The sequence below is a fragment of the Cervus canadensis genome, chromosome 31 (assembly GCF_019320065.1).
Source record: "Cervus canadensis isolate Bull #8, Minnesota chromosome 31, ASM1932006v1, whole genome shotgun sequence".
In the NCBI taxonomy this organism is placed as follows: domain Eukaryota; kingdom Metazoa; phylum Chordata; class Mammalia; order Artiodactyla; family Cervidae; genus Cervus; species Cervus canadensis.
This window is the reverse complement of record NC_057416.1, coordinates 1394681-1407336: the sequence shown is the minus strand read 5'-3', so window position 1 is coordinate 1407336 and position 12656 is coordinate 1394681.

Below are 12656 nucleotides of genomic sequence, written 5' to 3'. Positions count from 1 at the left end.
TGTTCATTTGATACTGAGTTGTATGTTTTATATACTTTGAATATTAACCCCTTACTGGTCATGTTATTAGAAAATATTTTCTCCCTTTCAGCAGGTTGTCTTTTCGTTTCATCAGTGGTATCCTCTCCTGTGCAAGAGTATTTAATTGGGTCCCATTTGCTTGTTTTTGCTTGTTTCTGTTAGAAAATCACAAAAGATATTGCTGTGATTTACATGTCTGCCTATGTTTTCATCTAGAAATCTTGTGGTTTCTGGTCATACCCTTAGGTCTTTAATCCACTTTGAGTTTATTTTTCTAGGTGGTGTTACAGACTGTTCTAATTTCATTCTTTTACCTGTGTCTGTCCAGTCTTCCCAGCACCATTTATTGACAAGATTGTGTTTCCCCAGTATATATTCTTGCCTCTTTTGTTGATTCATCATAAGTGCATGGGTTACTTTCTGGAATATGTCCTGTTCCATTGGTCTGTGTGTCTTTTTTTGGCCAGTGTTGTGTGTTTCGATTAGCTGTGTAGTACTGTTTGAAGTCAGGAAATGGGATACCTCCATACTTAAGATTGTTTTGGCTATTCAAGTTCTCTTGTATTTCCATACAGACCTCAGAATTATTTGTTCCAGTCAGTGAAAACTGCCATTGATATTTCATAGGGATTGTATTGAATTTCAGGTGACATTGAGTAGTAAAGTCATCTGAACAATAATGATTACTCTAATCCAAGAACATGGTCAATCTTTGCATATAGTTGTGCTGTTATCAATTTCATTCACCAGTGTCTTTTATAGTTTCCTCACTACAGGTGTTAAGCCACTTTAGGCTTATTCCTAGTTACTTCATTTTTTTTTTTTTTTGATGTGATTGTAAATAGGATTGTTTCCTTAATTTCTCTGATAGCTTGTTAGCAGAAATACAACAGATTTCTGTATATTAATTTCATATCCTGCAAGCTTACCAAATTCATTGAGCTCTAGTAGTTGTCCAGTGGTACGTTTGGGTTTTTCTGTGTGTAGTACCGTGTCACCTGGAAACAGTGGCAGTTTAATTCCCAATATAGGTGCCTTTTATTGCTTTCTCTTTGATGGCTGTCACTAGGAATTTCAAAACTATATTGAATAAAAGTGGCTAGGGTGCACATCCTTGTCTTGTTCCTAATCTTAGAAGAATTGTTTCATCTTTTCACTATTGAGTCTGATGTTAGCTGTGCACTTGGGTACATGGCTTTCATGTTGAGGTATGTTTCCTCCATACCTGCTTTCAGATTTTATCATAAATGGCTGTTGACATTTGTCAAAAGCTTTCTCTGAGGGAGGAGCCAAGATGGCAGAGGAATAGGATGGGGAGACCACTTTCTCCCCCACAAATTCATCAAAAGAACATTTGAACGCTGAGCAAATGCCACAAAACAACTTCTGATTGCTAGCAGAGCCCATCAGGCACCCAGAAAAGCAGCCCATTGTCTTCAAGGAGGTAGGACAAAATATAAAAGATAAAAAGAGAGACAAAAGAGTTAGGGATGGAGATCTGTCCCGGGAAGGGAGTCTTAATAGAGAAAGTTTCCAAACACCAGGAAACCCTCTCACCAGCGGGTCTGGGGGAAGTTTTCGAATCTCGGAGGGCAACCTAACTGGGAGGAAAAATAAATAAAACGCACAGATTACAAGCCTAAAAGCAACTCCCAGCAGAAAAGTACCCCAGACGCTTGCATCCACCACCAGCAAGTAGGCTGAACGGAGAGGAGGGCGGCATTGCTTAGGGTAAGAACCCGACCTGAATGCCCTGAGGGCAATCTGAGGGCGCTAATGTGAGATAGCAACTTAAACTGTGGGATAGCAAGAGAGAGAGAGAATTAACCTGTGAAAAGCCCTAACCTAAGGCACAGCCGGCCTGTTCGTAGAACAAAGAACTGAGCAATACCAGAGAAGAGCTAGCCAGCTGTAGACCAGCCCATCCGCAGCCAGAGGCAGGGGGGAGGCGGGTGCCAGGACGGAAAGGGGCAAACTTGGCCCCAGAGACGGCATCCCCTACCAAACTGCAAACAGTCTTCCAGTTTCTAACCAAAGACTTCCTGAGATTCTGGATGGCTGACATCCGCTGGGAGGGTCACAGCCAGAGAGATCAGCTCCCCAGAAGAGACAAAAGGTGCACCCGACCGGCGCGCCTGGAAACTGAGGCTGGGACTGGAGGGGGGCGATGTCACGCTGCACCTGAAGAGAGTGTGCTTGTCAAGCTCCTGGTTGCCTGAGCTGCTCGGACTGGGGAAGGCACAAAACGCAGGCCCAACCGAGTCTACGCCTTTGTGGAGTACCTGAGAACCTGAACCTGAGTGGCTTAGGCCTGGGAAGTGCACGCAACTCAGGGCACGCTCCCTATAAAGCAACTTGGAGCCTGAGCAGTGTAGACGGGGGAAAGCACACACGCCGTGAGCGGGGGTAAACCCAGTGTGGCCGGAACACTGCAAGTGCTCCCCACACACGCCAGCGACATTTGTCTGCAGTGCCCTGGCTCCCCACAGCACGACTGAACAAGCGAACCTAAACAAGAGACCACCTCTGCCCCCTTGTGTCAGGGCGGAAATTAGACACCGAAGAGACCTGCCAACAGAAGCCAAATAAACAGAAGGAACTGCTTTGGAAGTGACAGGTGCAACAGATTAAAATCCCTGTCGTTAACACCTATTACACTGGAAGGGGCCTATAGATATTGAGAAGTATAAGCTGGGAACAGGAACTATCTGAAACTGAACTGAACCCACACTGCCCACAACAACTCCAGAGAAATTCCTAGATATATTTTTACTATTATTTTTTTAGTTAAATTTTTTTTCTTTTTTTTAAAGTTCTCTATTACTCCTTAATTTTCATTTTTATAACCCACTATAACCTTGCCAAAAAAGACCCTATTTTTAAAGCGAACTTCATGTATATTTCTTAAATTTTTTGTGTTTTTGTTTTTTTTTCAATATTGTATTTTTAAAAGTCTAACCTCTACTATAGATTTTTAATCTTTGTTTTTCAGTATTTGATATCAGTTTTGAACATTTAAGAATCCAATCTTCAGTACCCATTTTTAGTCAGGAGTGTGATTACTGGTTTGATTACTCTCTCCCCCTTTTGACGCTCCTTTTTCTCCCCCAGATCACCTCTATTTCCTCCCTCCCCCTTCTCTTCTCAACCCAATTCTGTGAATCTCGTGGGTAGTGAGATTCTGGGCTACAGAGAACACTTAGGGGACAGAGTACTGCATAGATCTGTCTCTCTCCTCTTGAGTCCCCCTTTTTCTCCTGCTCATCTCTATCTCTTTCCTCCCTCTCCTCTTCTTCATGTAACTCTGTGATCATCTCTGGGTGTCCCTCGCCATGGAGAATCTTTTCACCACTAAACTAGAAGTTTTATTATCAGTGCTGTATGGATGGAGAAGTCTTGAGGCTACTGGAAGAATAAGACTGAAATCCAGAGGCAGGAGGCTTAAGCCCAAAACCTGAGAACACCAGAGAACTCCTGACTACAGGGAACGTTAAGTAATGAGAGAGCATCCAAAAGCCTCCATACCTACACTGAAACCAACCACCACCCAAGAGCCAATAAGTTCCAGAGCAAGACATACCACTCAAATTCTCTAGCAACGCAGGAAGATAGCCCTGAGCGTCAATATACAGGCTGCCCAAAGTCACACCAAACCCATAGACCCATCTCAAAACTCACTACTGGACACTCCATTGCACTCCAGAGAGAAGAAATCCAGCAACACCCACCAGAACACTGACTCAAGCTTCCCTAACCAGGAAACCTTGACAAGCCAATCGTCCAAACCACCCACTGGGAGAAACCTCCACAGTAAAAAGGAACCACAGACTACCAGAATACAGAAAGGCCACCCCAAACACAGCAATCTAAGCAAGATGAAAAGGCAGAGAAATACCCAACAGGTAAAGGAACATGAAAAATGCCCACCAAGCAAAACAAAAGAGGAGAAGATAGGGAATCTACCTGAAAAATAATTTAGAATAATGATAATAAAAATGATCCAAAATCTTGAAAACAAAATGGAGTCACAGATAAATAGCCTGGAGACAAGGATTGAGAAGATGCAAGAAATGTTTAACAAGGACCTAGAAGAAATAAAAAAGTCAATTAAAAATGAATAATGCAATAAATGAGATTAAAAACACTCTGGAGGGAACCAACAGTAGAATAACTGAGGCAGAAGATAGGATAAGTGAGGTAGAAGATAAAATGGTGGAAATAAATGAAGCAGAGAGGAAAAAAGAAAAAAGAATCAAAAGAAATGAGGACAACCTCAGGGACCTATGGGACAATGTGAAACGCCCCAACATTCGAATCATAGGAGTCCCAGAAGAAGACAAAAATAAAGGCCATGAGAAGATACTCAAGGAGATAATAGCTGAAAACTTCCCCAAAATGAGGAAGGAAATAGTCACGCAAGTCCAAGAAACCCAGAGAGTCCCCAACAGGATAAACCCAAGGCAAAACACCCCAAGACACATATTAATCAAATTAACAAAGATCAAACACAAAGAATAAATATTAAAAAGCAGCAAGGGAGAAACAACAAATAACACACAAGGGGATTCCCATAAGGATAACAGCTGATCTATCAATAGAAACTCTTCAGGCCAGAAGGGAATGGCAGGACATACTTAAAGTAATGAAAGAGAATAACCTACAACCCAGACTACTGTACCCAGCAAGGATCTCATTCAGATATGAAGGAGAATTCAAAAGCTTTACAGACAAGCAAAAGCTGAGAGAATTCAGCACCACCAAACCAGCTCTTCAACAAATGCTAAAGGATCGTCTCTAGACAGGAAACACAGAAAGGTTGTATAAACACGAACCCAACACAACAAAGTAAATGGCAACGGGACCATACCTATCAATAATTACCTTAAATGTAAATGGGTTGAATGCCCCAACCAAAAGACAAAGACTGGCTGAATGGATACAAAAGCAGGACCCCTATATATGCTGTCTACAGGAGGCCCACCTCATAACAAGGGACACATACAGACTGAAAGTGAGGGGCTGGAAAAAAATATTTCACGCAAATGGAGACCAAAAGAAAGCAGGAGTCGCAATACTCATATCAAATAAAATAGACTTTAAAATAAAGGCTATGAAAAGAGACAAAGAAGGACACTACATAATGATCAAAGGATCAATCCAACAAGAAGATATAACAATTATGTATGCACCCAACATAGGAGCACCACAATATGTAAGGCAAATGCTAACAAGTATGAAAAGGGAAATTAACAATAACACAATAATAGTGGGAGACTTTAATACCCCACTCACACCTATGGATAGATCAACTAAACAAAATTAACAAGGAAACACAAACTTTAAACGACACAATGGACCAGCTGGACCTAATATCTATAGGACATTTTATCCCAGAACAATCAATTTCACTTTCTTCTCAAGTGCACATGGAACCTTCTCCAGAATAGATCACATCCTGGGCCATAAATCTAGCCTTGGTAAATTGAAAAAAATTGAAATCATTCCAGTCATCTTTTCTGACCACAGTGCAGTAAGATTAGATCTCAATTACAAGAAAAAAAAAAAACCTATTAAAAATTCCAACATATGGAGGTTAAATAACATGCTTCTGAGTAACCAACAAATCATAGAAGAAATCAAAAAAGAAATCAAAATATGCATAGAATAGAAGGAACATACCTCAACATAGTAAAAGCTATATATGACAAACCCACAGTAAACATTATCCTCAAAGGTGAAAAATTGAAAGCATTTCCCCTGAAATCAGGAATAAGACAAGGGTGCCCACTCTCACCACTACTGTTCAACATAGTTTCGGAAGTTTTGGCCACAGCAATCAGAGCAGAAAAAGAAACAAAAGGAATCCAGATAGGAAAAGAAGTGAAACTCACTGCAGATAACATGATCCTCTACATAGAAAACCCTAAAGACTCTACCAGAAAATTACTAGAGCTAATCATTGAATATAGTAAAGTTGCAGGATATAAAATGAACACACAGAAATCCCTTGCATTCCTATACACTAACAATGAGAAAACAGAAAGAGAAATTAAGGAAACAATACCATTCACCATTGCAACAAAAAGAATAAAACACTTAGGAGTATATCTACCTAAAGAAACAAAAGACCTATATGTAGAAAACTATAAAACACTGATGAAAGAAATCAAAGAGGACACAAACAGATGGAGAAGCATACCGTGTTCATGGATTGGAAGAATCAGTATTGTGAAAATGACTATATTATCCAAAGCAATCTATGGATTCAATGCAATCCCTATCAAGCTACCAACGATATTTTTCACAGAACTAGAATAAATAATTTCACAGTTTGTATGGAAATACAAAAAACCTCGAATAGCCAAAGCAATCTTGAGAGAGAAGAATGGAACTGGAGGAATCAACCTACCTGACTTCAGACTATACTACAAAGCCACAGTCATCAAGACAGTATGGTACTGGCACAAAGAGAGAAATATAGATCAATGGAACAGAATAGAAAGCCCAGAGATAAATCCACGAACCTATCGACACCTTATCTTTGACAAAGGAGGCAAGGATATACAATGGAAAAAAGACAACCTCTTTAACAAGTGGTGCTGGGAAAACTGGTCAACCACTTGTAGAAGAATGAAACTAGAACACTTTCTAACACCATACACAAAAATAAATTCAAAATCGATTAAAGATCTAAATGTAAGACCAGAAACTATAAAACTCCTAGAGGAGAACATAGGCAAAACACTCTCCGACATAAATCACAGCAGGATCCTCTTATGACCCACCTCCCAGAATATTGGAAATAAAAGCAAAACTAAACAAATGGGACCTAATGAAACTTAAAAGCTTTTGCACAACAAAGGAAACTATAAGCAAGGTGAAAAGACATCCTTCAGAATGGGAGAAAGTAATAGCAAACGAAGCAACAGACAAAGGATTAATCTCAAAAATATACAAGCAACTCCTGCAGCTCAATTCCAGAAAAATAAATGACCCAATCAAAAAATGGGCCAAAGAACTAAACAGACATTTCTCCAAAGAAGACATACAGATGGCTAACAAACACATGAAAAGATGCTCAACATCACTCATTATCAGAGAAATGCAAATCAAAACCACAATGAGGTACCATTACACACCAGTCAGGATGGCTGCTATCCAAAAGTCTACAAGCAATAAATGCTGGAGAGGGTGTGGAGAAAAGGGAACCCTCTTACGCTGTTGGTGGGAATGCAAACTAGTACAGCCGCTATGGAAAACAGTGTGGAGATTTCTTAAAAAACTGGAACTAGAACTGCCATATGACCCAGCAATCCCACTTCTGGGCATACACACTGAGGAAACCAGATCTGAAAGAGACACGTGCACCCCAATGTTCATTGCAGCACTGTTTATAATAGCCAGGACATGGAAGCAACCTAGGTGCCCATCAGCAGATGAATGGATAAGGAAGCTGTGGTACATATACACTATGAAATATTACTTAGCCGTTAAAAAGAATTCATTTGAATCAGTTCTAATGAGATGGATGAAACTGGAGCCCATTATACAGAGTGAAGTAAGCCAGAAAGATAAAGACCAATACAGTATACTAATGCATATGTATGGAATTTATAAAGATGGTAATGATAACCCTATATGCAAAACAGAAAAAGAGACACAGATGTACAGAACAGACTTTTGGACTCTGTGGGAGAAGGCGAGGGTGGGATGTTTCGAGAGAATAGCATCAAAACATGTATATTATCTATAGTGAAACAGATCACCAGCCCAGGTTGGGTGCATGGGACAAGTGCTCAGGGCTGGTGGACTGGGAAGACCCAGAGGGATGGGATGGAGAGGGAGGCGGGAGGGGGGATCGGGATGGGGGAACACATGTAACTCCATGGCTGATTCATGTCAATGTATGACAGAACCCACTTCAATATTGTAAAGTAATTAGCCTCCAACTAATAAAAATGGGGGAAAAAGAGTTTTTTAAATAAAACTTTTACCTAAATGTGTTTTCTACTGACATTTCACTCTGAATATTAGATTAAAAATACACATTAAAAATTCACACTAAGTGAATAAATTATTGCTTTCTGTTTCCTTTAAAAATAAATTTCCTCATGACACACATGCATATGTAAGGTATGTCAACCTTGTGACATCCACTGTCCCCACCAGCTGAGGCCATTTTTAAATTCTTTTAATAATTATTTCCAGTTATTCCTGACAAGCCTGTAGCAAACCAGTCAAGAGACCCACAAAGCCATACTGTTGAGTCTTGGTCACTGCATTTTAGGCTGAATGTATCCACTCAGTACTGTAGTCAATCTGTGTATTACAAAATATATGTACTGTATTTTTTATCACTAGTGTTAGGGAAAAGGAAATCTGTAGTTGAAATTATTAGAAAATTGGTACTTTGAGGGCCCACCTCTATTTACCAGTATCACCTTTGGTCCTGAGTGTTCAAATACTTCTGAGTTGAAATCCAGTTGTAATTTTATTTTATTTTATTTTTTAAATCAACCTAACATTTATAAGAGCTGCTCTGGGCAATTAACACAGTTTGTTTACAATGAAGAGTTATCTAACTCTGAACATACTATACATGGCAATTAGAAATTGTCATGGTTAACATTAACAAATTGAAAGATAAAAACCATATGATTATCTCAATAGATGCAGAGAAAGCCTTTGACAAAATTCAAAACCCATTTATGATAAAAACTCTCCAGAAAGCAGGAATAGAAGGAACATACCTCAACATAATAAAAGCTATATATGACAAACCCACAGCAAGCATTACCCTCAATGGTGAAAAATTGAAAGCATTTCCCCTGAAATCAGGAACAAGACAAGGGTGCCCACTCTCACCACTACTATTCAACATAGTTTTGGAAGTTTTGGCCACAGCAATCAGAGCAGAAAAAGAAGTAAAAGGAATCCAGATAGGAAAAGAAGAAGTGAAACTCTCACTGTTTGCAGATGACATGATCCTCTACATAGAAAACCCTAAAGACTCTACCAGAAAATTACTAGAGCTAGTCAACGAATATAGTAAAGTTGCAGGATATAAAATTAACACACAGAAATCCCTTGCATTCCTATATGCTAACAATAAGAAAACAGAAAGAGAAATTAAGGAAACAATACCATTCACCATTGCAACAAAAAGAATAAAACACTTAGGAGTATATCTACCTAAAGAAACAAAAGACCTATATGTAGAAAACTATAAAACACTGATGAAAGAAATCAAAGAGGACACAAACAGATGGAGAAGCATACCGTGTTCATGGATTGGAAGAATCAGTATTGTCAAAATGGCTATACTACCCAAAGCAATCTATAGATTCAATGCAATCCCTATCAAGCTACCAACGATATTTTTCACAGAACTAGAACAAATAATTTAGCAATTTGTATGGAAATACAAAAATCCTCGAATAGCCAAAGTAATCTTGAGAAAGAAGAATGGAACTGGAGGAATCAACCTGCCTGACTTCAGACTATACTACAAAGCCACAGTCATCAAGACAGTATGGTACTGGCACAAAGAGAGAAATATAGATCAATGGAACAGAATAGAAAGCCCAGAGATAAATCCACGAACCTATCGACACCTTATCTTTGACAAAGGAGGCAAGGATATACAATGGAAAAAAGACAACCTCTTTGACAAGTGGTGCTGGGAAACTGGTCAACCACTTGTAGAAGAATGAAACTAGAACACTTTCTAACACCATACACAAAATAAATTCAAAACGACTTTAAAAGATCTAAATGTAAGACCAGAAAACTATAAAAACTCCTAAGAGGAGAACATAGGCCAAAACACTCTCTGACATAAATCACAGCAGGATCCTCTATGACCCACCTCCCAGAATATTGGAAATAAAAGCAAAACTAAACAAATGGGACCTAATGAAACTTAAAAGCTTTTGCACAACAAAGGAAACTATAAGCAAGGTGAAAAGACATCCTTCAGAATGGGAGAAAGTAATAGCAAACGAAGCAACAGACAAAGGATTAATCTCAAAAATATACAAGCAACTCCTGCAGCTCAATTCCAGAAAAATAAATGACCCAATCAAAAAATGGGCCAAAGAACTAAACAGACATTTCTCCAAAGAAGACATACAGATGGCTAACAAACACATGAAAAGATGCTCAACATCACTCATTATCAGAGAAATGCAAATCAAAACCTCAATGAGGTACCATTACACGCCAGTCAGGATGGCTGCTATCCAAAAGTCTACAAGCAGTAAATGCTGGAAAGGGTGTGGAGAAAAGGGAACCCTCTTACGCTGTTGGTGGGAATGCAAACTAGTACAGCCGCTATGGAGACCAGTGTGGAAATTTCTTAAAAAACTGGAAATAGAACTGCCATATGACCCAGCAATACCACTTCTGGGCATACACACTGAGGAAACCAGATCTGAAAGAGACACGTGCACCCCAATGTTCATTGCAGCACTGTTTATAATAGCCAGGACATGGAAGCAACCTAGGTGCCCATCAGCAGATGAATGGATAAGGAAGCTGTGGTACATATACACTATGAAATATTACTTAGCCGTTAAAAAGAATTCATTTGAATCAGTTCTAATGAGATGGATGAAACTGGAGCCCATTATACAGAGTGAAGTAAGCCAGAAAGATAAAGACCAATACAGTATACTAATGCGTATGTATGGAATTTATAAAGATGGTAATGATAACCCTATATGCAAAACAGAAAAAGAGACACAGAAGTACAGAACAGACTTTTGGACTCTGTGGGAGAAGGCGAGGGTGGGATGTTTCGAGAGAATAGCATCAAAACATGTATATTATCTATAGTGAAACAGATCACCAGCCCAGGTTGGGTGCATGGGACAAGTGCTCGGGCCTGGTGGACTGGGAAGACCCAGAGGAATCGGGTGGAGAGGGAGGCGGGAGGGGGGATCGGGATGGGGAATACATGTAACTCCATGGCTGATTCATGTCAATGTATGACAGAACCCACTTCAATGTTGTAAAGTAATTAGCCTCCAACTAATAAAAATAAATTAAAAAATAAAGGACTATCTGAAAAGAAAAAGAAAGATAACATTGCAGTCAAATTATAAAATCTAATTAAAAAAAAAAGAAATTGTCATGGTAAGAAAAAAATCACAGCCCACTTTCCGCAACCAACACAAAACAGCCAGAAACACTAAGGAAAATGTAAGGACAAAAGTGGGGTTTGTTTTTATTATAAAAGAAAAAATAATAGTAAGTCCTCAGGAATCTTAACAAAGGAAGGGAATAATTTCACACTCAGAGAACAGACACCAAGATACAAAATTACAACTGTTTGGACTCCAGACTTGTCCCATCTCCTCCAGAGCAGAGATGGGGAGGAGACAGCTGAAGCAAACAAGCAATTCTGTAAAACAAAGACTTAGAAACCCTACAAATATGATTAAAATCTAAAATTCTGTTTTGCATTTTAAAAAAAGTCTTTTTTTAATATTATCAAAAGGCCTGCTTTAGTGACATGCTAGCCCCACCGGAAAATAACCCCAATACCCCCTTGTCAGTAACATGCTCAAGTTGACCAGCCAACTCATATTTCCAAACCCCTGTGTGTACAAGTACATGTGTGTCTTTTAAACCTGGGGCTCAGGTGATAGCTACTGCTATCATGGGCTTCCACCGTTAACCAACCAACATCAGCCTCCCCAGAAGTGCGAGCAGGGCAGAGAGAAGCCCTGAAGTGGTAGCAAGGGAATAACAGCCCCAAACAGCCAGCTTTTCCAGCATAGCTTCCCCCATCCCCATGCCCACTCAAAAGGAGATCCTTATATCTAACCAGACTGCTTGTCTCAAATTTGGGTTCCTTGTAACCAGAATGGCTTTTTCTCCCTAAAGAGAAAACACACATTTATCTGCACACCCATATATATAATTTTTTTGTTTCTACACTTACATAGAAAAATACTACTTTGCTTTGTGTTATAAATGGAGGACCACACAATGAGAACTTTTCCTTTTAAGGCAGGGCTATCCATCCATTTATGCGGAGCCTGTCAGGGCGTTGAGCCCTAGGCAAGGGAAGCACCACACCAGATCTAGGTTGTTTTCCTACCTGACTTCCCACCCTTCCTTCCCCCCTAATTCTCACTTTTGATAGAAAGTTGGTTACAACCTTGTAAGTAATAGAACTTCCCACCAAGAAGGGAAATCCTAACCTAACCACAGAATCCAGCACCCCTGTCCCCCACGCAGTAACCACTCAGAAACAGTCCTCCCCATCTCTTCACAACGACTGGGCTCTCTGTCCAGAGAGCTATGCCTATTGGACAAACACACCTGATTAAATGGAAGCAGTGGTTATGTTTCCCCGCCCCTCCTCCCAACTAATGCACTAGGAAGCTTCAGTGATAGGAAAAAGAAAAGGGCAGGGGTAGGTAGGTGGTTGTGCAGTGATTAAGAACTTGACCCCTTCAATCCTGACCAAAGAAAGCAAGCGATATTAACTGGGTGTGAGGAATTAAAAAAAAAAAAAAACCAAGAACCTTGATATTCCACCCTTTGAGTTATAGCTATTATGACATTGAGAGGGGGAATAAGATGTAGAATTAAGAGGGGTTTTAAGGGCTGCAAGTCTAGTCCAC